The 20,417-nt window shown below is 40.8% G+C and overlaps 1 protein-coding gene across 7 annotated transcripts in view; it reads right to left on the bottom strand.

Moving 5' to 3' along the window:
- The window catches only part of FRMD4B (FERM domain containing 4B), a 226,371-nt gene that overhangs the window by 72,829 nt on the left and 133,125 nt on the right, over positions 1-20,417 (bottom strand). The gene's annotated exons all lie outside the window — the stretch shown is intronic.

The following is a 20,417-nucleotide window of genomic DNA, read 5'->3' as shown; positions in this document are numbered from 1 at the left end:
ACAGCAGTATCCTGGAAGAAATACAAATGACTCTGAGGCTGAAAATTCAGACAACTTCCCAACGAATAATTTTTATCCCTACAAGTTCATTGTTAAGCTCTGAAGATTTTCTTAGTTTCACTTGGTGTTTTCCTGAGATCTTTTCTTTCCCCCCTCTGTGTCACTACATGGTTATTTTGGTATACCCACAATGCAACTATTACTAAAAATATAAATTCACTACTGCATCAATGACACATTGTTGAATTAACACGCATACACTTAGAGATAAAATGTAAAGCCTTAAGAATTGATTACAGCAAATACTTAGAGAAGACTAAAATTCTGTTCCTTTATATTGAAGTTTGATGACTCTAATTTATTATTTTACCCATTATTTTATTTTTTCATCCTTTAAGATCTCCCCCCCTCCAAAAATATAGGAATTCTGGACTTTGGAAAACAGGAATGCTTTTTCACTAGCCTGATAGAGATGCATAAGTGTGTGTGGAGGGAATATTGCCTCTGTCAATAATACTCACATATGCCTTCATTTATTTGGTTAATAAATAATATGTGACCATATACATCAACACCATTATTGCCTCATGTAATATATTGCAACAACGAGTCGATGAGTGGTATAGAAGGATCTTTATTTTTTTAAAAATTGTGATATGCTAGTTTGTGGGCATTCACACACACTAAAACCATTCCATAGAACCTTAAGTCTTACATAATTAGTACTTGAAAGTGAATATTGTTTGAGATCATAGAACTCATGAGCCTAGAAATGAACCCGAACTCATTATTTCTCCCTTCTACCCGTTGAATTTGGGCTGCAGAGTTTTTGCAGTTAAACCAACAGCATTAATGGTGAGTAAAAGTAGCTTTAAAGTAAACGCATACTAGGTAGGCTTACAGAGCAGTTAGCTCACTGAGGATTTTGGAAAGGATTACGCTTTTCTCTCACGTTTCCAAGTGATTTGATTGGGGTTCTCAAAAAAAAAAAAAAAAGGAAAAAAACCAAAAACCAATAATAATCATTCTTCTAAAAGCCATAAAATAAAGAAACCAAAAACCTAGGGCATTACAATGTCAGCTGTGATAATTATCTGTGTTTCCCTTATATTACACAATGAAAACAAATTATTTTCATCTGTAACATCTAAGTTTCCCTTCTGAAACCTGAGGAAATGGATTTGCTTCAAAGTTTTTCCTTTAAAAGCTGACAGGTCCAGAGCCTGGGAATTCACAGCTCGCTTATAATCTCTAGAAACAGATTACAAAATCAAAGAAAAGGCAGGCTGGTTGTAAGCATCAGTTGCCCTCTGTCTTTCAGGCCAGAGAGACAGTGGTTTTCTAACCTGGTGAAAGATGATGAAGCAGCTAATCCAACAGGTGAGATGAGTGTTGATCGAGATTAAATTCTAGAAAGCTGAAATTCCTTATGTTCAAAGAAAAAAAAAAAGAAAAAACTCATGCAAAGGGAGGGGGGTAACGGGGAGGGGGGAGGAATGCTCAAAACCATCTTTGAGTTTGAAATCATGCCCGAATTTACAGTCCAGTTTGTCTTAAAATCTTACAAAAGAGAAAAAAAATTGGATTATTTTGGACATTAAAATAACAAAAGCTAAATAAAATTTATTGAAAACCATGACCAACTCCTCTGGCCCCCCATGACCGCCTCTGCCTCTTCAGAACCTTAGGTGAGTCATCCAAACAATATTTTAGACACTAACTTTTCAATTTCGGAAATGGAAGTTCAGCAGATAAAAAGGCCTCAGACAGAAACTCTTAAGAATGCTGCCAAAGAATTCTCTACCTTAGAAGGGTCATTAAATATTAAAAATGATCAAATGAGAAGCTGAAGCATGAGAAGTACCAGGCTCAGGCAGCTCCAGAAGAGTGGGGAGGCACATATGCAACTCACCTGTGGACTTTTATTCACCCATACTAGTTGCCCCAACACAATTCTGGTGCAGGAGGGTGACGGAGGGGTGCAGGGGTGGGGCCTACCAAAATCTCGTTCCTGGGAGAGAGGAGAATGCATGGTTTGGCCAAGCCTTACATTCTTTTATCTTTAAAAAAATTTTTTAAAGTGTTTATTTACTTTTGAGAGAGAGACACAGAGTGCGAGTGGGGGAGGGGCAGAGAGACAGGGAGACACAGAATCCGAAGCAGGCTCCAGGCTCTGAGCTGTCAGCACAGAGCTGACGCGGGGCACGAACCCACCAACCGTGAGATTATGACCTGAGCCGAAGACAGACACTTAACCGACTGAGCCACCCAGGCAACCCTAAGCCTTACATTCTTTTATATATCTCAGCCCCTACCTCACCTTCCTCTTAACCACTGTTCTGGAAATACAATGCAACATATTTTGAGTTCTAATACTGATTGCCAAGGTTACTTAACTTGTGCATGGAGCTCACCAAGCAACAGACCAAGCAAAACTAATACTATCTGCCTGGTTCTCAGCAATTTCATATGGTGAAATTTAATTAAGACTTCTAGAGAACTCCAGAATTTCATGCATAAAGTGCAAATGTTCTTTAGAAATTGCCGTCTGCCCAGGGATGGAAGATTTCTTTTACTTATAACCATGGTAACAGAGGTAACCTTATAGGTACTGGGCAAGCTAACATCGGAGAGGGATCTCCTCAAAGAGATAGGTAACGGGATCCTTCAGTGGGTTTCCATGACTGTCATGGATAAACAGAGAGGAGTAGAGAAGTAAGTCAGATGATGTGGCTGAATGCACAAGGGTAATACGAAACAGTATCAAGTCTTGGTGTTCTACCCTCATGGCTAATTTAGCTGGCTTACGGATCCAGTCTCTAGGTCACTAGGTTCAGGATCTATGTTGGACATTTTATTTTGTGTTTGGCTTGTTGGCTCAGTTGACCAAAACATCTTGCTAATGAAATGAGAACTATACGTTTTGATTCACAAGGAGAAGAGAATAAAAGAAAGTTTTAGAACTTGAAAAAGCATTTAGTGAAAATATGACTCATGATGGCCCTGAGAATCAGGGACATGAAGTGTCCTACCCAACCCCACAGCAGATGGTGACTCCAGGCTCTTTCGAGTCCATCGTGGCCACTAGTTACCTTTCTGACTCCAACGTAAAGCTCTCACCAGGAATCTTCTAAAGGTAGGCTTTTGGCAAAAACTATAATCAGGTAAGACTGAAAAATACTCCAAATGCCACCTCCACTGCTGGTGGGTGGTAAGTTATCATTAACCATAAACGCCTCATAATAGGAATGGGAAAATTCCTTGTGAAGACTCATCTGTATCGATGTAATACTTCATGGAAGCTTATTCTGCACAACAATGGGCATGAATCACTTGCTCACAAATACTTAGGATCTGGAACTATTTGACAAACTGTTGGGGGAAGCCAGCTTATTTCCAAGTATATTACTAATTATCTAGCTATTTTAGGGTTAAGTCTATTAAAAAAGGCAACTTGAAGAACACCAAGAAATAAATATATGAGAAATGAGAGGAATGGGAAATTAGCACTTGCAGTCATCATACTGCTGATTGTTCAGGTAACAGTTTTCAATAAACAAAAACTATTGGGTGAAAGTTTGGTGAGAAACAGGACAGGGTATTTATATAATCACGAAGCATCTCTCTATTGGGGAAATTTAATTACAAGAGGGAAAAATGGTAGCTTTTCAGTGGAGAAACCTGACAGATACAATCTTAATGAAGTGATGAGACATTACCAATAACCGTACAGACCGGCCTCCTGATAATATGCATTGAGAAGGACATAACGTCACTTATATACATGTCTGTACTGGTAAATGTAAATGTTTCACAGCCAGAAATGGGGTGGGGGGGGGGGAAACGATCCCTCAGTTGTAGCATTTGTGGATTTCCACGGTGCAAATACCCCCACCACAGCCGATTTCAAGCTACCAATAGTAGCTTGAAGTAGCTACCAAGCTACCGATATGGCATCACGGGACACGCTGCTGGGAAGAGATGTGAGAATCGGCTCTTACAGCAGGTACTAGCTGGCTAGCACACCACTGGGTGGTACTGCAGCCGAAAATACATCACTAGATCTAATCACGAGGAAGCATGAGACAAACTCAAATTGAGGGACATCCTATAAAATATCTGGCCCATAGCCTTCAAAAACGTAAATAGGATCAATGCCAAAGAAAGGCTGAAGAACTGTTTCGAAGGAAAGGAGACGAGGCAGTCGTAAAAACCAAATGAAATGTGTCATCCCATGTCAAGAGGAAAAGTTGTTACAAAGGGCACCCCTGGGAAAGTTGGAGGGTACATTAGGCAACAGTCCAGATTCAATTGTTAAATGTTCTAAATGTGATCATTGTAACAGGGTTCTATAAAGGGTGGCTTTGCTCTTAGGAAATACACAATGGATTATGTAAGGATAAAGAGCGTAACTTACTCTTAACTGGTTCAGAAAAAAGGACACATCCGTGGGCAGGGGGAGAGAGAGCAAACGTAGCAAAATGTTGACAACTGGTGAATTTGGTTTGATGGGCATATGGTGTTTTTGTGCCATTCTTACAGCTCTTCTGTAAGTTTGAAATGATTCTAAAATAAGAAGTTTGTAAAAAATTGACCTAATTTCCCAGAGTGCTGGCTATCTATTTGTCTTTTTTTTTTTTTTAATTTTTTTTTCCACGTTTTTATTTATTTTTGGGACAGAGAGAGACAGGGCATGAACGGGGGAGGGGCAGAGAGAGAGGGAGACACAGAATCGGAAACAGCCTCCAGGCTCTGAGCCATCAGCCCAGAGCCCGACGCGGGGCTCGAACTCACGGACCGTGAGATCTTGACCTGGCTGAAGTCGGACGCTTAACCGACTGCGCCACCCAGGCGCCCCTATCTATTTGTCTTGACTGCCTGGTACCCATCCCTGTTTCTGGGCAGGATGTCCCAATATCACAATCTTTTCAGAACCGCTTCTTTCCCCACTGGCTTACATGCAAACACAATCATCTTTCTGTGGACAAGTGACAGAAGCTGGTCCAAAGCCACAACCAGGGATTTTCCAAATTAGGGCCAAGGGTCTTGCTGCGTCTCAAGACAAAGTTGGGAAGATGTGAACCAGAGGGAAGCAATGCCCACAGATAGAGAGAAAGGGACTTCCGGACATGGGTAGTCAACTGCATCCACTGCTCAGCCAAGCCAGACTTCAAAGTCTGGTTAAAAATCAAAAGTTGGCAAACACAGTGACTTGGGTGCTCAGATGCTCTCATTTTGATTTACTACTAAGCCAGCAAACAGGGTGCAAAGAATAGATGTGAGAAGTGCACAAATGAGTGAACGGATATAGCTCCCTGGAAACCTCTTAATTCCTTCTGTAGACACATCTACATGGAGGAGGAACCTGACAGATCAGAGAATTCTAGAGCTCTGGACTCACTGGTTTCATACTATTAGCCTGTTTGCGGGGGGCAGTGTGCACATCAACACTCAACACTTACCTACTCTCTTACAAGGCAGTTCTTGGTGAACCATAAAGGCATACTCCCCGGGGCTAGTTCCTGTCTTTTGGGATTACTGTGCCCCTAGGAGACCAGGCCATAACTACCACATCTGCACCCCATATTCCCCTTGTAAATGAACCAAACACTTTGTCCTTTTTTGTCCAAGCTAGTTGTGAGAAGTAATGTGTCTGGAAGCTGGTCTCAATGATACATAGTAGTAATGTTTCTGGTATATTTTCCATTTTGTTCCTTGAGACCAGAGCTTGGCAACCTTGGCGTAACTGACATTTTCAGTTAATTGTTTTTTTTGTGGGGGCTATCCTGTGCATCATAGGGTATCAGGCAGTGTCCCCGGCCTCTATCCGCTAGATTCCAGCAGCAACCCCCGCCCCCCAAGCTGTGACAACCAAAAATGTCTCCAAACATTTTCCAAATGTCCCCTGGGTGGCAAAGGTCCCCAGCTGGGAACCACTGATCTAGATTCTCTCAGAGGTCTCTGGACTAACCGAGAACCATTAGAAACTTACAAAATGGAACCATAAGTTTTGTCCCAAGGTAAAACTGCTTTTTTTGTAACTGTGTTTTGGCATTACTCCACTGGCTTCTGTTGAGGAACAATAGAAGAAGCAACCCTCAGAACCTCAGTATTTTAATAACTCTGGGTGTGTTGTTGAGGGCATTGTTAATTACCTCATAGACCAGTCCTTCACCAGGACCCCTGGGAGAAGTTTCTGATTTTTAGGAGCAGTAGTGACTGTGCTCCGCTGGGCAGCTGCTCTGTTTCTACCTTAAAGACCACCGTGAGTTATGCAAGTGGTCATAACTTCCTCTTTGCTGTGGTTCTTAAGAGAAGTTGAGTTTCGAATTTGTGGGTTAAACGCTTTATACTACCCATGCTAAATGTTTTATACCAACCTTAACCTTGGCAGGATCTAATTATTTCTACTTTTATTTCCTCACAGGCAACTCTGATTTCATCACCTGCCATACATACTGTAATGTGCTTTTTTTCTTTTTTATTGAGGTACATATAGTAACATGCACGAATCTTAGTGCACAGCTTGATGAATTTTGACACGTGTATACACTCATGCACCCATCACCCAGATCAAGATAGTAAACATTCTTACTAATGTTTCCAGCTTAGGGAAATGTACGTAGTTTTACAAGCCACACCAAATAAATAAAATTATTTTTGGTAATTTGGAAAGTCGAAAACAATACTGCAACATTGAAACTTGCAATTTTTTTTGATTACTAATCAACTTGAATATCTCTCTTGCAATTGCATATTATTTGCTATTGCTCATGTGCGAAATGACCCTTTGTTCACTTACCTATTTGAGAACTCATGTTTTATTTGAGCTACCCGTGTTAACCCTTTGTTTCAGCTACTGGGTACAAATTGTATTCTTCGATCTATTCTCCAGGCCTACGAAGTCAGACTGGAGTGGGGGCTATCACCCTCACTGAAAGAATCTTTGGGGTCCTGAGCAAGTTACTTCTCTGAAACTCAGTTCCTCATCTACAAAATGGGGGATGATAATATTGAATGTATTGGGTTGTTGAGATCATTTTATGAGGGACAAATACAAAGCATTTTCATAAAGCCTAGCCAAAAAGATTCTCTCAGTGTTTTTCTCTCTGCATTATGCACCGTGTTGCTTATTACATTGTTAAATATTATTATATCGATAGGAATCTACTTTGTTCTGGGACACTGTTCAATTTTTGTGTAGTTCTGTAACATTTAATTGGTGTTCCATTACTACATATCTCAATATCTAAGGGTTTTAATTTTCCATAATAATCTTTGACATTCTCTTTCACTTATTTGAGACATTTTTTTAAATGAATATTTATGAATTTAAAAAAATATATAATTTTCCTTCCTCTTTGGAAACATGTATGTCATTATTGAAATGGTTATATAGTGTTAGGGTTAATACTCAGTATCTTTAAAATTACTTTAAAAAGATTTCTATTTTCATTTATTATTTTAAGTAGGCTCCATCCCCAGTGTGGGGCTTGAAGTCAAAACCTGAGACCGAGAGTTGCATGCTCTCCCAGCTGAGCCATCCAGCTGTCCCACTACTCAGGATTTTATATTTTCCTTTATAAATGGGCCATTTTCTTCATTATATTATTTACCTGATTATCATTCCATAGGATTATTATTTTTAGCGTATTTGAGTACCATTAAATTTCTTCACCAAAGCCTATAATGCCAACAAGTTTTAGCTTATTTATTTTCATTTTGTAGGCACGCAGTGAAATTGTTTTCAACTACTATTTTGGTACACTTCTTTGCAATGTACTTGGTACCTCTGATTTCACTGCATGAAGTAGACATTCTGTTTAACACACCTTCTCATACACTGTTGGTAGATTATAAGTTAGTTCTGGGACGAACATTTTGGCAAGGTCTACCAAATCTTTTTTTTTTTTTTAATTTTTTAAAATGTTTACTCATTTTTGAGAGAGAGAGACAGAGCATTAGCAGGGAAGGGGCAGAGAGAGAGGGAGACACAGAATCTGAAGCAGGCTCCAGGCTCTGAGCTGTCAGCACAGAGCCCCACGCAGGGCATGAACCCATGAACCGTGAGATAATGACGTGAGCCAAAGTCGGACACTTACTGAGCCACACAGGTGCCTCCGTTTTTTTTTTAATGCTTATTTATTTATATTGGAAGAGAGAGAGCAAGTGAGGAAGGGAGGGGCAGAGAGAGAGACAGAGAGAGAGAGAGAGAGAGAGAGAGAGAGAGAGAGAGAGAGAATCCCAAGCAGGCTTTGCACTGTCAGCATAGAGTCTACGGGGCTTGAACTCAAGAACCGTGAGATCATGCCCTGAGCAGAAATCAACAGTTGGATGCTTAACCGACGGAGCCACCCAGGAGCCCCAAGGTCTACCAAATCTTAACACAAATATACACTATGGGTCAGGAATTCTACTCCTCAGTATACATCTAACATATTTACATAAATCCACTAAGCCACAGGCACTGGGACCTTCATGGCAGTGCTATTTGTAATAACTAAATACTGCAGGCTACTCAAATGCTCTTCAATGAGCAAATGAACTATGGTATATTCATACTATGGACTACTATTCCCCAGCAAGGGTGAAGCTAGGTTAAACTACAATATGGATGAATCTCACAAACCTAATTTGAGCAAATTAGGCCAAACATTAAAGGGCACCTTGCATGACTCCAGTTATATAAAATATAAAGCCAGCCAAAACAAATAAATGCTATTAAAAGTCATGGGAGTGGAGGCATTAATGACTGGAAGAGGACATGTGAGGGCCTTCTCAGTTGGTGGTGATATTCTGTTTACTTGATATTGATGCTAGTTGCACAGATGTGTTCAATTTTTTTTTTAATTTTTTAACATTTATTTATTTTTGAGACAGAGAGAGACAGAGCATGAACGGGGGAGGGGCAGAGAGAGAGGGAGACACAGAAGCGGAAACAGGCTCCAGGCTCTGAGCCGTCAGCCCAGAGCCCGACGCGGGGCTCGAACCCACGGACAGTGAGATCGTGACCTGAGCCAAAGTCAGACGCTTAACCGACTGAGCCACCCAGGCGCCCAGATGTGTTCAATTTTGAAAGTCTGTTGAGCTGCACTTACATGCACTTTTCTGTACATATGTTATACTTCTATATACAGCTGAGAAACCAACAGAACTCCTGATCTTCCCAGAAGCCTTCCTCATCTTACCTAGTGGCAGTTCCATCTTCAGTTGCTTAGATCCACGATCTCATGGCAACTTCCGGCACAGAGTTGGGCAGTGAGCACCTTGAACAACTGTATTTGGTTATCCTACTTGCACGTTTCTAATGCATTACACACCTTATCTATTTTCTTGGTGGTTTTTCTTCCCACCGACTATTATCCCTGCCTCATATCTTAGATCCTTAAGGGCATGGGTTTTTATCTATCTGGTCCTAGCTTTATCTCCGGGACCTAGAATACTACCTGGCACAGAACAGGTGCTCCATAATATTTGTAGAATATCAACTAAAAGAGTAGTAAAGTAAAAAGTTGATGGGAATATCTTTACCTTTCCTTTTTTTTATACATTAAAAAAAAAAACTTTTTTCTTAATGTTTATTTACTTGTGAGACAGAGAGAGACAGAGCATGAACGGGGGAGGGGCAGAGAGAGAGGGAGACACAGAATCGGAAACAGGCTCCAGGCTCTGAGCTGTCAGCAGAGAGCCGGATGCAGGGCTCCAACTCAAGGACCGGACCATGAGATCATGACCTGAGCTGAAGTTGGCCGCTCAACCGACTGAGCCACCCAGGCGCCCCTTAACTTTTCCTTTCTTTAAAAGGGAGGGGCGCCTGGGTGGCTCAGTCGGTTGAGCGTCCGACTTCAGCTCAGGTCATGATGTCACAGTCTGTGAGTTCAAGCCCCGCGTCAGGCTCTGTGCTGACAGCTCAGAGCCTGGAGCCTGCTTCGGATTCTGTGTCCCTCCCTCTCTCTGCCCCTCCCCGGCTCGTGCTCTGTCTCTGTCTCGAAAATAAATAAAAAAAATAAAAAAAAAAAAAAAAAAAGGGAATGCTTCAGGGCACCTGGGTGGCTCAAAGGGTTAAGGATCCAACTTTGGCTAAGGTCACGATCTCACAGTTTGTGGGTTCGAGCCCCATGTCAGGCTCTGTGGTCACAGCTCAGAGCCTGGAGCCTGCTCGGGATTCCGTGTCTCTCTCTCTGCCCCTCCCCTGCTCACACTCTGTCTCTATCTCTCTCTCTCAAAACTAAATAAACATTAAAAAAATTTACTTTACAGGTAAAGTTTCTTGTGTTTCTTGATCCACTATATAGTTGATTTGACTTAATTTTCAGCTCAGAATGAGTTTCAGAACCATGAGAACATAGCCCAGGCTTTACCAGCTATGGGAAAGGTAAACTAAGTACTAGGTGTCAGGGACTAGATATGCAAACTTAGAACACCAAACACACTTGGTGTTAGATATTAAGAAGGCTTTTGCTCTTCTGACTTCACTTTCTAGAAATGTAAAAGGAAAATAGTAATCTGTCTTACATGTTTCATGGAGTTAGAGGACAAAAAGAAAAACAAGATATAAAAATGCTTTGGAAGGGGGCACCTGGGTGGCTCATTTGGTTGAGCATCTGACTCTTGATTTCAGCCCAGGCCATGATCTCACAGTTCATGGGTTTGAGCCCTGCATCGGGCTCCATGCTAGGGGTGTGGAGCCTGCTTGGGATTCTGTCTCCCCCTCTTTGCCCCTTCCCTGCTTATGCTCTCGCTCTCAAAATAAATAAATGAAACATTTTAAAAATAATTTGAAAAATGTTTTGGAGAAGGGAAAAAAGCATTACAAAGAAAGCAAACAAGTACAGGTGTTTTCGTGGGTGTGTAACACAGTTTCAAAGATGTAAGCAGTATGATCAAAGTATCTGGGCATACCGCTTCTCAGAAACCTGATCATAATGAAGATGGGAGCAACGAGAGAAAGTTTTGCAGCATGTGAATCAGTGTTCATTTGTGGGAGGATAATCAAAGGAATATACAGATACGGAAATGAGAAAGAAAGGAAACTAGGCAGACCGCACTTTCTCAAGGATCCACCCAGGTATGGTTCATGCAATACATTTCATTTTTAGGTATACAGGCAGCACATTTTTTTCCCTTGGGGTGAAGCTCCGACTAGTTTAAATAGAAACCTGGCCTTGATTTCTTTTTTTTTTTTTTTAAAGTTTATTTAGTTTTGAGAGAGAGAGAACACATGCGAGCAGGGGAGGAGCAGAGAGACGGGGGACAGAGGATCTGAAGCAGGCTCTGAGATGACAGCAGAGAGCCCCAGGTGGGGCTTGAACTCACGAACCATGAGGTCATGCCCTGGGCTGAAGTCAGATGCTTAACCAACTGAGCCATCCAGGTGCCCCGCCCAGATCTTGATTTCTAAATACCATTTCTCCACAGAAAGGAAAAATGGCTAACGCCAAGGTTATAGCAATAGGAACATTCTGATCATCAAAATGAATGGCAGAATAGATAATACATTGAATAAAAAAGGAACCCATAATAGTATTATTAACAGCTGGAGACAGAGGAGAAGAAAAATTATTCTTTGCAGACGAATTGAAAGAATTGGAGAATCACCATTTACAATCACCACAGCATGAACTGACTTAGGCAAGACCACCACTGGAGGCCAAGTCCATTGGTTCAAATACTATTGGGAAATAGGATGCTTAAACAGCGGTCAAGTGTCAACTCCAGACAAATCACAAAGGGGAAGAGAAAACTGGCATATACTACCTTACTCAAAAACAAAGTATACTGGGGGTGCCTGGGTGGCTCAGTCGGTTAAGCGGCCGACTTCGGCCCAGGTCATGATCTCGCGGTCCGTGAGTTCGAGCCCCGCGTCAGGCTCTGTGCTGACAGCTCAGAGCCTGGAGCCTGTTTCAGATTCTGTGTCTCCCTCTCTCTGACCCTCCCCCATTCATGCTCTGTCTCTCTCTGTCTCAAAAATAAATAAACGTTAAAAAAAATTAAAAAAACAAAAACAAAAACAAAAAACAAAGTATACTGACATTGCGAGCCTCCTAGTGAGATACACTGAGAACACATGTCACCTACTTGGTATTCCTGCCACAGGGAAATTATGTTACAGTAGTGGCTCTCAACTTTTGGTGGGTAGCAGAATTGCCTGGAGAGCTAACAAAGAATAAAGAGGCTCAGGCTCACTGAAGTGAGATAGGATGAAATAGGACAGGGTGTGGGTCTCTGTATTTTCACCATGTTCCTAGATGGCTGTGAGACACGTCCAACATGATACAGGTTTACAACCAGCAAATTAGAAGAATCCATATATCACAAATGGAGAGACATTCTACCAGGCAACTGGCCTATACCCTTCAAAAGTACCAGTTTGAGAAAAGCCAGAGAAAGACTGGCCATATGTTCCCAATTACAGAGACTACAGACTCATGATCACTAAATGCAATGTGTGATCCTGGATCAGAATGGGAAAAAAAACCAAAAGATGTAAAGAACATTACCGAGACGATGAGAGAAAATTGAATGGGAACTGGATATTAGATATACACAATTTGTGAAATAGGGCTATTAATCATACAAAACCACACACTCTCCAGAGGCAGAGATCTGTTTGCTTAGTTGTACACCCAGCACCTGTACAGTGCCTACCACAGTGGGCATTCACAAATATTTTATTTTATTATTTTTTTTTTTTTAAATTTTTTTTTCAACGTTTATTTATTTTTGGGACAGAGAGAGACAGAGCATGAACGGGGGAGGGGCAGAGAGAGAGGGAGACACAGAATCGGAAACAGGCTCCAGGCTCTGAGCCATCAGCCCAGAGCCTGACGCGGGGCTCGAACTCACGGACCGCAAGATCGTGACCTGGCTGAAGTCGGACGCTTAACCGACTGTGCCACCCAGGCGCCCCTCACAAATATTTTAAATGAATTAATCTATACTCAAAAAAAAAAAAAAAAAAAGCCCTACACCTTTCAATGACAGTGCTCTACCAGTTAATGCTGCAAAAAATATCATCAGAGGTAAGATTCTTCGTCCTCTCAATTCTCATTTTTATTCCCCTCCCCTCCCCCCACCATTCTGAGATCCTGAAACTCGCTTTCTTTATTCTTTTTAAGCCCAGGCAGAACAAGTCAGTCACATCTTAAGTATGACAGACTGGCTCCACCATTCTGCAGTACCTGATTCCTTTGTATAAACACTTACACCAACACAGTCTCAAAGCAAGGGAGTGAATGTTTATGAGACTGCCCTGAAAATTAGGTGTGGTGATCTACCATCAAATTGTTACTCGATGCAAGAAAGGCAGGGAGCCTAAATAGGTCAGGCTCTGCTAATGAGTATGGAGGTTCTGAGGCACCCACATCTGATAAATATGAGGAGAGACAACTGGAGAACAGATGAATAACTGTCATTAAGTAAACCCTCAGAACCAAGCTCTCTACTTCTGTACTTACTCTTGTGCATTGTAAGATTACATACACAGCAGACTTTAATGACAGCATTCTAATTGCTTAAATGCACCCTGGCACCAATTTTTGATTACAGTTTGAATTTGTAGCACTAGGGTATTCAGATGAAAAACTAGTCATATTTAGGAAAAAAAAAGTGCAAGGTGCTTACAAGGTAATCAAGGATGATAGAGAAGGAAGGACGAATCAGGAGAAAGTTGTGGTCGTGATGTTAAAATTAAGCCTTTTAATAAAGAAGCCTGTTAATAAAATAAATAACTTTATGCTAAAGTTAGTACCCTATCTAGATTTTTTTTTTTTTTTTTTTGGCATGAGTAAATGTACGATGATACTTTTATTTTCAGGACTATTGTACATCTATCCGATTAGGTTAGTTATTATTTATTATTTTTTCCCAACAGATCATGCCACATTTAAAATATTTTCACCAGCGTTCTCCTTCTATGCCATAATTGTGAGTTTTTTTATGCTCAACCACTTCTTATAAATGAGAACATCTTGTAACAGAATTTTGGAATAATACTATCAAACACAACAACAAAAACAAGAAACAGTGAAGTCCTAATTATCTGTTCCCAGAGGCTGACAAGTATTAATTCACTGGATCGTCATGACAACCCTATGAGGAAGTAATGTGGGGAGACGGAAGCTGAGGAAGAGAGCAGAGACTGTTGCTCAAGGCCACCCAACCTGTGAATGGAGGAGCCAGGACTCAAAGCCAGCCAGTTGGGACCCTCTCTTCTCATTCTCCCCACTTCCCCATGTCGTGCATTGGGCCAAACTTCAGACAGCCTCTCTAAGGAGTGAACCATCTTGGTTGGTGTCTAACACCCTTGAAATACTGACTTTAGCTGAAAAGTAAATGGCACTCTTACAGTACACATTACACGTGTAACTATTTGTGGCCAGTTCAAGAGGTTTACCTGAAATGGATATCTTAGTCTATTTCCTAATGAATCCATATTTTAACACATCAGTATTAGGCCTACTTAATTATGAAATGGGAGTCTTCTGTTCAATTTCTTCTATCTGAAAAATATAAAGATAGCCCTTCAAACCTCCTCCTAAAGCCTCCTAAGCATATGTAACACTTCAAGGGGGCGAAATACATCTGGCTCTAGTATGGGTTAAAAAAAGATGACAGAGAGGTAAACAGATGGACAGAGAGAGAGAAAGAGAGAGAGATCTGGTGTGGATACATTTGTTTTGAGAGTTTCTTTGCCATATTCCTTTTGAAATCCAAGATGTGTGTCTTCAAGAATGTCAACCTAAGCATTTTCAAAAGCAGGAAACATGAAGAAATTTGATTTCTAGAATAAATCGAGGAAACTTCTTACAGAGTCTTTTCATTCATTCCTACATTTTAACACGTGTTTTCAGCCGAACGGACCATCTATCACCTCTTTCCCCTGTCCAAACATTTCTCATACTATTTTTATGATTTTTGAGTCAAATTTAGCTGTAATGCTCTTCTTATATCTGATTTCTGAGATAACATTTTACCAAAAGTCTGAATACTGAGTTTAAATGTTTTAAGATAATTCATGCTAAATGGCACCACTATGAAATACAGGCCTTTCAATTGCATTTTTAGTAGCTCTTCTCAATGTATTCAACAAATATTTGAGTGCCTACTTGTGCTGGTGATATATCCTATCTGTGAACAAAGAATTCACTTTGTAAATTTACTCTGGCTAGTGCTACCTGGAGGGCATTTTCCTTGTTATTTACTCTGTGACGAGGTTCTTTTACCTCTGTGGGCCTCAGTTTTTTCATCTGAGGACCAAATACCTTCCCCTCTACCATCTCAGGAAGGTGATAAAGGCAAATGATAGAGCATATATGGAAAGTCCCTGAGGATTAAAATTGTCATGCGTTATAAGCTATTATTATGAAAACTTTGATTCTCACCAATGCACAAGGTAGCATATATCTAAATGCTCATGGCTTAAGATGCACATAATTTCAATGTTAGGAAAACAGAGGGAAAAAACACATGAAACAGACAAAGGTGAAATATTTATAAAACTCGCAATAGCCCTTTAAAATAGGATATTAGATTTCTTTGTTCCTCATAGACTGGCTAGTCTTCAAACCAACTCTGATGTTTAGTGACTTCACTTGGTAAATACTGATGGCTGGTTATTATGAGAAGGCACGCTCCCTATGTGTAGACAGATCTTAAAGCCTGCAAAATTCAATTTCTGTTACTGATCCTTTAAATTATTTCAGCATCTTGAAAAGAGCTTGAGGATTAAAACACATGTGCGTGCATGCACGCGCGCGCGCACACACACACACACACACACACACACACACACACCCCTTCACTCAAATCCCAAATGCTAAAGCCGCCAGGTTAGCAGATATACTGAATATGTTTTAGTTGTTGGTGACTACTCAAATTGTTGTTTGTTGAACTACACGCAATAATTCTGGGACAAGAACCATGAATGGGGTGCTGAAGTAATGGATTGGTTACAGACGAATATGCTTCATGTTCTGTTAGGTTAAATGGAACTGAGACAATTCCTCTCTGTTATAAATAGGGATAGTAACTGGCTTTTCATGAATGTGTACTTAAAAAAAGTCTCTTTGCCATGAACAGGCAGCTGGAACAGTACTGAATTATCAAAGTGCCTTTCTAGGTTGTAGGAGAATGTTTCTCAAAAAACACTCACGTTTTGATTATTCAGAAGATCATTTATTAACTTTGGGGAAGATTCATTTCTCCATGTTTCTTCCATCCCTGCTTTTTTTGTTGCCTCTATGGTAATGGTGGCTCCCGTAAGAAGGAAAAAGAAAAGTCAGTGATATCCAAGGTAGTATTGCTGAATGGGTAGGTGGGAGAAAATGCTAGAAGACTCGGATAATGTGAAGTTTTAGGATTAAGTGGATTCCCTCTGCCTATATTCTCAAAGATTCCCAGAGGCCATCAAAAGTTGGTGACTTATTTCTTTGGAATTGCAAGAGAAGATGTTTCAATAGAAGAGCAGAGCAGTGCGTTCACCTATCCTTGTAGCTGATTTTACAGTGATTCTGCTAAATGTTTCCAAAAGATATTTATAGTGAATAGAGCAAAAAAAGTTACAGTGCATATGCGGAGACCGCTGTGCTTTAAAAATCTGATCACATTATGCCCAAATTGTATTCCAATAAGTCCAGTATATTAAATTTCAAGGTTACAAGTACAATATCAACTCTGGAAAACTGAATTAGAGAGCTGCGACATCTTAAGTAGTGAAAACAAAATAAGATTGAAAGCTGAAAAAGTCTAATTTTATGGGTGTTACTCAGAACTGATTTTCAATTTAACTGGATCTTTTCACAAGCCCACTTTGAAAAACTGACCCATTGAGTTGCTAGTGTAAACTCCATTTACACACTTCGCCAGTATTCTCGGGGGGGGGGCCCTCTGGTACAGGCCGGGCTCTGTGCCAATGGGTGGGCCATAAACATGAGTAAGAGCTGCCCCGGTCCCGAGAACGCAGTCTGGTTGTTGGTGGCAGACACAGGGACAAACAATTCAACACAATGGAAGGAGAGTTAGGAGAAGTCCTTCAAGGATATTTTGGAGGCTGGAAGAACTGGCCGCTGTAGGACACGCTGGTGGAGGGCCACAAGGGGAGGAAAGACTTGCTTAAGGGGCAGGGACTGGAGCTGATTTCTGAAGGATGAGTGGGAATTAGCCAGCGGGAAATGAAGGGAGGAGAAAGGTAGTCAGCAGGCGAAGTCTATAGAAAAAGGCACAGAAGTTTGAGAAAGGCTGGGAGAGTCAGGGAATGAGGTGTTCATACAGTTTGACCACAGGGTGAGTGAGGCTCCAGTAATAAGCCAGGCTTTGCGCGTCCTCACGTAAGGCGCTGATAGTAGTAATAATAGATTATTAATGATAGCAAAAATATTAATCGTAACACACTGTGCCAGACACTGTTCGATACATTTTGCACATATTAACTCATGCATTGAGGCAGGAACGATTACTGCCCTCACTTTACCAGTTGATAAAACAGAGGCTTAAAAGTGGAGGCGCCATGCCCAGGTAAGAGCCAAGGCTATGTTGTTGAGCTGAGGCTGTTGTTGAGACGAAACTCTGCCCGGTTGCAGAGTCATTGCGCCACACGGCCTCTGTAGGCAGCAGGGGCCAGCTAAGACTAGGGAGGCACTCAGTCTTGTTGATTTTACTTTCTAAAACGCCTCAACCCTGCTACCCCTTTGTCCATTCTTTAATCATTCACTCACTCACTTTTTCAGCCATTTAACAAACTTTTACCCACGATGTACGTCCTAGGGATTCCGACATAAAGAAAACTTGGTCCCATCCTCAATGTATGAATTTATACTTAATGAAATAGAACTCTGTCACTGCCAAGCATCTCTGCACTCCTTCCCCATACTGCACAGAGTCCCCAAACATAAGAACCTATAGAATAGAGGAAGAAAAGTGGACCAGGTACAGCTAAAGCCTAAACATACATAAAAAGTTTAAAGTCGAACAAAATGTAAAATGTAGTCAGCAACTGATCTCAACCAAGAAAAAGACACGCTCAAAAGAAAGAAAGATGTCAAAATGATACAATTAATGCCCTAGTCTTGGGATTATGAATCAACACCTTTTTTTTTTTTGCATTTTTCTTCATTTTCTAAATTTTCTACAATTGACAAGTGTGATTTTTACAAGTGGAAAAAAAAAAAAACCCATTCTGCCAGTTGTCTTTAAGAGAAGACCTTTTGCTTTTCCAGATAAAGCAATTAGGAATTTTCGACTTCCATTAGCTTTGCCCGGCAAGAAAGGTGATGGAGTGTTTTTCTAACAGAAGGAAAGTGATGAGAAAAAAATCTTTATTCTCTTCACACAGCTTTAAAGAGGTAAAGTTCAGTGAACACACTGATTGTTTTTGTCTTTATTTTTATGATTTAAACTCATTCAAGCTTCTTCTTCTTTTTTTTTTTTTTTTGGTAATGTTTACTTATTTTTGAGAGTGCAAGTGGGAGAGGGGCAGAGAGAGTGGGACAGAGGATCCCAAGTGGGCTCTGTGCTGACAGCAGCAAGCCTAACGTGGGGCTCGAACTCATAAACTGTGAGATCGTGACCTGAGCCGAAGTCGGATGCTCAAGTGACTGAGCCACCCAGGTGTCCCCAAACTTCTTGTTAAAGAAAATTATAAAAGCATTGCTTAGGAGGCAAAAGTTCCATAATCTCTCTCTCAGAGATAATAGAAATTTAGGCTATGCCATACTTTTTCTATTTTTTCTTATCGGTACATTTATTTAAAAAAAATTTTTTTTTTAATGTTTATTTATTTTTGAGACAGAGAGAGGCAGAGCATGAATGGGGGAGAGGCAGAGAGAGAGGGAGACACAGAACTGGCAGCAGGCTCCAGGCTCTGAGCCATCAGCCCAGAGCCCGACGCGGGGCTCGAACTCACGGACTAGAGATCGTGACCTGAGCTGAAGTCGGACGTTTAACCGACTGAGCCACCCAGGCGCCCCTCGGTACATTTAATATACATAAAAGTAAATAATAAAGTTAACTACAATCACACTATATTTATAGCTCTGTAACTTCTTTAAAAAAAATTTTTTTAATGTTATTTTTTTTGAGAGAGACAGACAGAGTGTGAGCAGGGGAGAGACAGAGAGAGGGAGTCACAGAATCTGAACCAGGCTCCAGGCTCCGAGCTGTCAGCACTGAGCCCGACACGGGGCTTGAACTCACGAACCGTGAGATCATGACCTGAGCTGAAGTCAGATATTTAACTGATTGAGCCACCCAGCCACCCCAATAACTTGATTCTTTTTAAATGTGACAGTGTAGTTTCGACACATTTCCATATCAATAGAGCAGGACTAATCTACTCTTTGATGACTACGCAATACCCAATCACATGAATGATTTGGCCTTTACTTAACTAATCCCCCGTTAAAGTGTATTTAGGCAGTTTCCAGTTTCCTACTATTAGAAACAATTATCTAAGATCTTTTTATATTTATCTTTTCATATTTCAATAATTCCTAAAGTTGATGGACAGCTGGGTAAAAAAATATGTTCTTATATTTTGAAAAATTTTTTTTATGTTTATTTTTTTTGAGAGAGACAGAGAGACACAGCGTGAGTGGGGGAGGGGAAGAGAGAGAGGAGAGAGGGAATCTCAGGCAGGCTCCACACTGTCAGCACAGAGACCAGTGTGGGGCTTGAACTCATGAAACAGTGAGATCATGACCTGAGTCGAGATCAAGAGTCAGGACACTTAACCTACTGAGCTCCCAGGCTCCCCGATATATTCTTACTTTTAATGGACATGACCAGACTGCCCTCAAAAGCCACATGGACTTTTAAGAGAGCTTTGGCGCCTCTGGGTTCACACACTTAAGTGCAAATGGCATTAAGATTCTGAGGCAATTATGCAATATGTTGTATCACTCTAAGTGTGGTAAGAGTGTGTATCAGGGGTGTTAGGCTGAGACTCTCACTGAGTCTACTAATGAAAGGGCACATCTAAAAAGGTCTCAGTCAAGAAATGGGGTAAGAAGGAGGATAAGAATAAATGTGATTGGATAGGCTTACAATACCTCTAATTTTTAATAGGATTACTAATGCTTGGCTCATTTGTATTTCTACATTTATTTGAGATACAAAGAGATGGGAACTTATTAGCAAAGAAAAGAGAGCATAGTGAAATCTATTAAGGCATTAATGACCCAAGTTCTCCTCCTTTTTGGTTTGGTATCTACTCCTGCTCAGTCTGAAGCAGAGGAAGTCGTTACTGGCTTAGTACCCAGGTCAACATCTCTTTACTGACTCCGAAGATGTTTCATTTAAAGAATCAGAATAGACCAGGTTTTTTTCTATGTCAGATCTAACATAGACTAATACCCAGGAGGTTTACAGTTGTCACTTTTTGCTTTATTATTTAATGGTATAGTATATATTCACAGCGGCAT

The sequence above is a fragment of the Herpailurus yagouaroundi genome, unplaced genomic scaffold (genome assembly GCF_014898765.1).
Source record: "Herpailurus yagouaroundi ecotype Mexico unplaced genomic scaffold, PumYag 213, whole genome shotgun sequence".
Lineage (NCBI taxonomy): Eukaryota > Metazoa > Chordata > Mammalia > Carnivora > Felidae > Herpailurus > Herpailurus yagouaroundi.
This window is presented reverse-complemented; position numbering and strand designations above follow the sequence as displayed.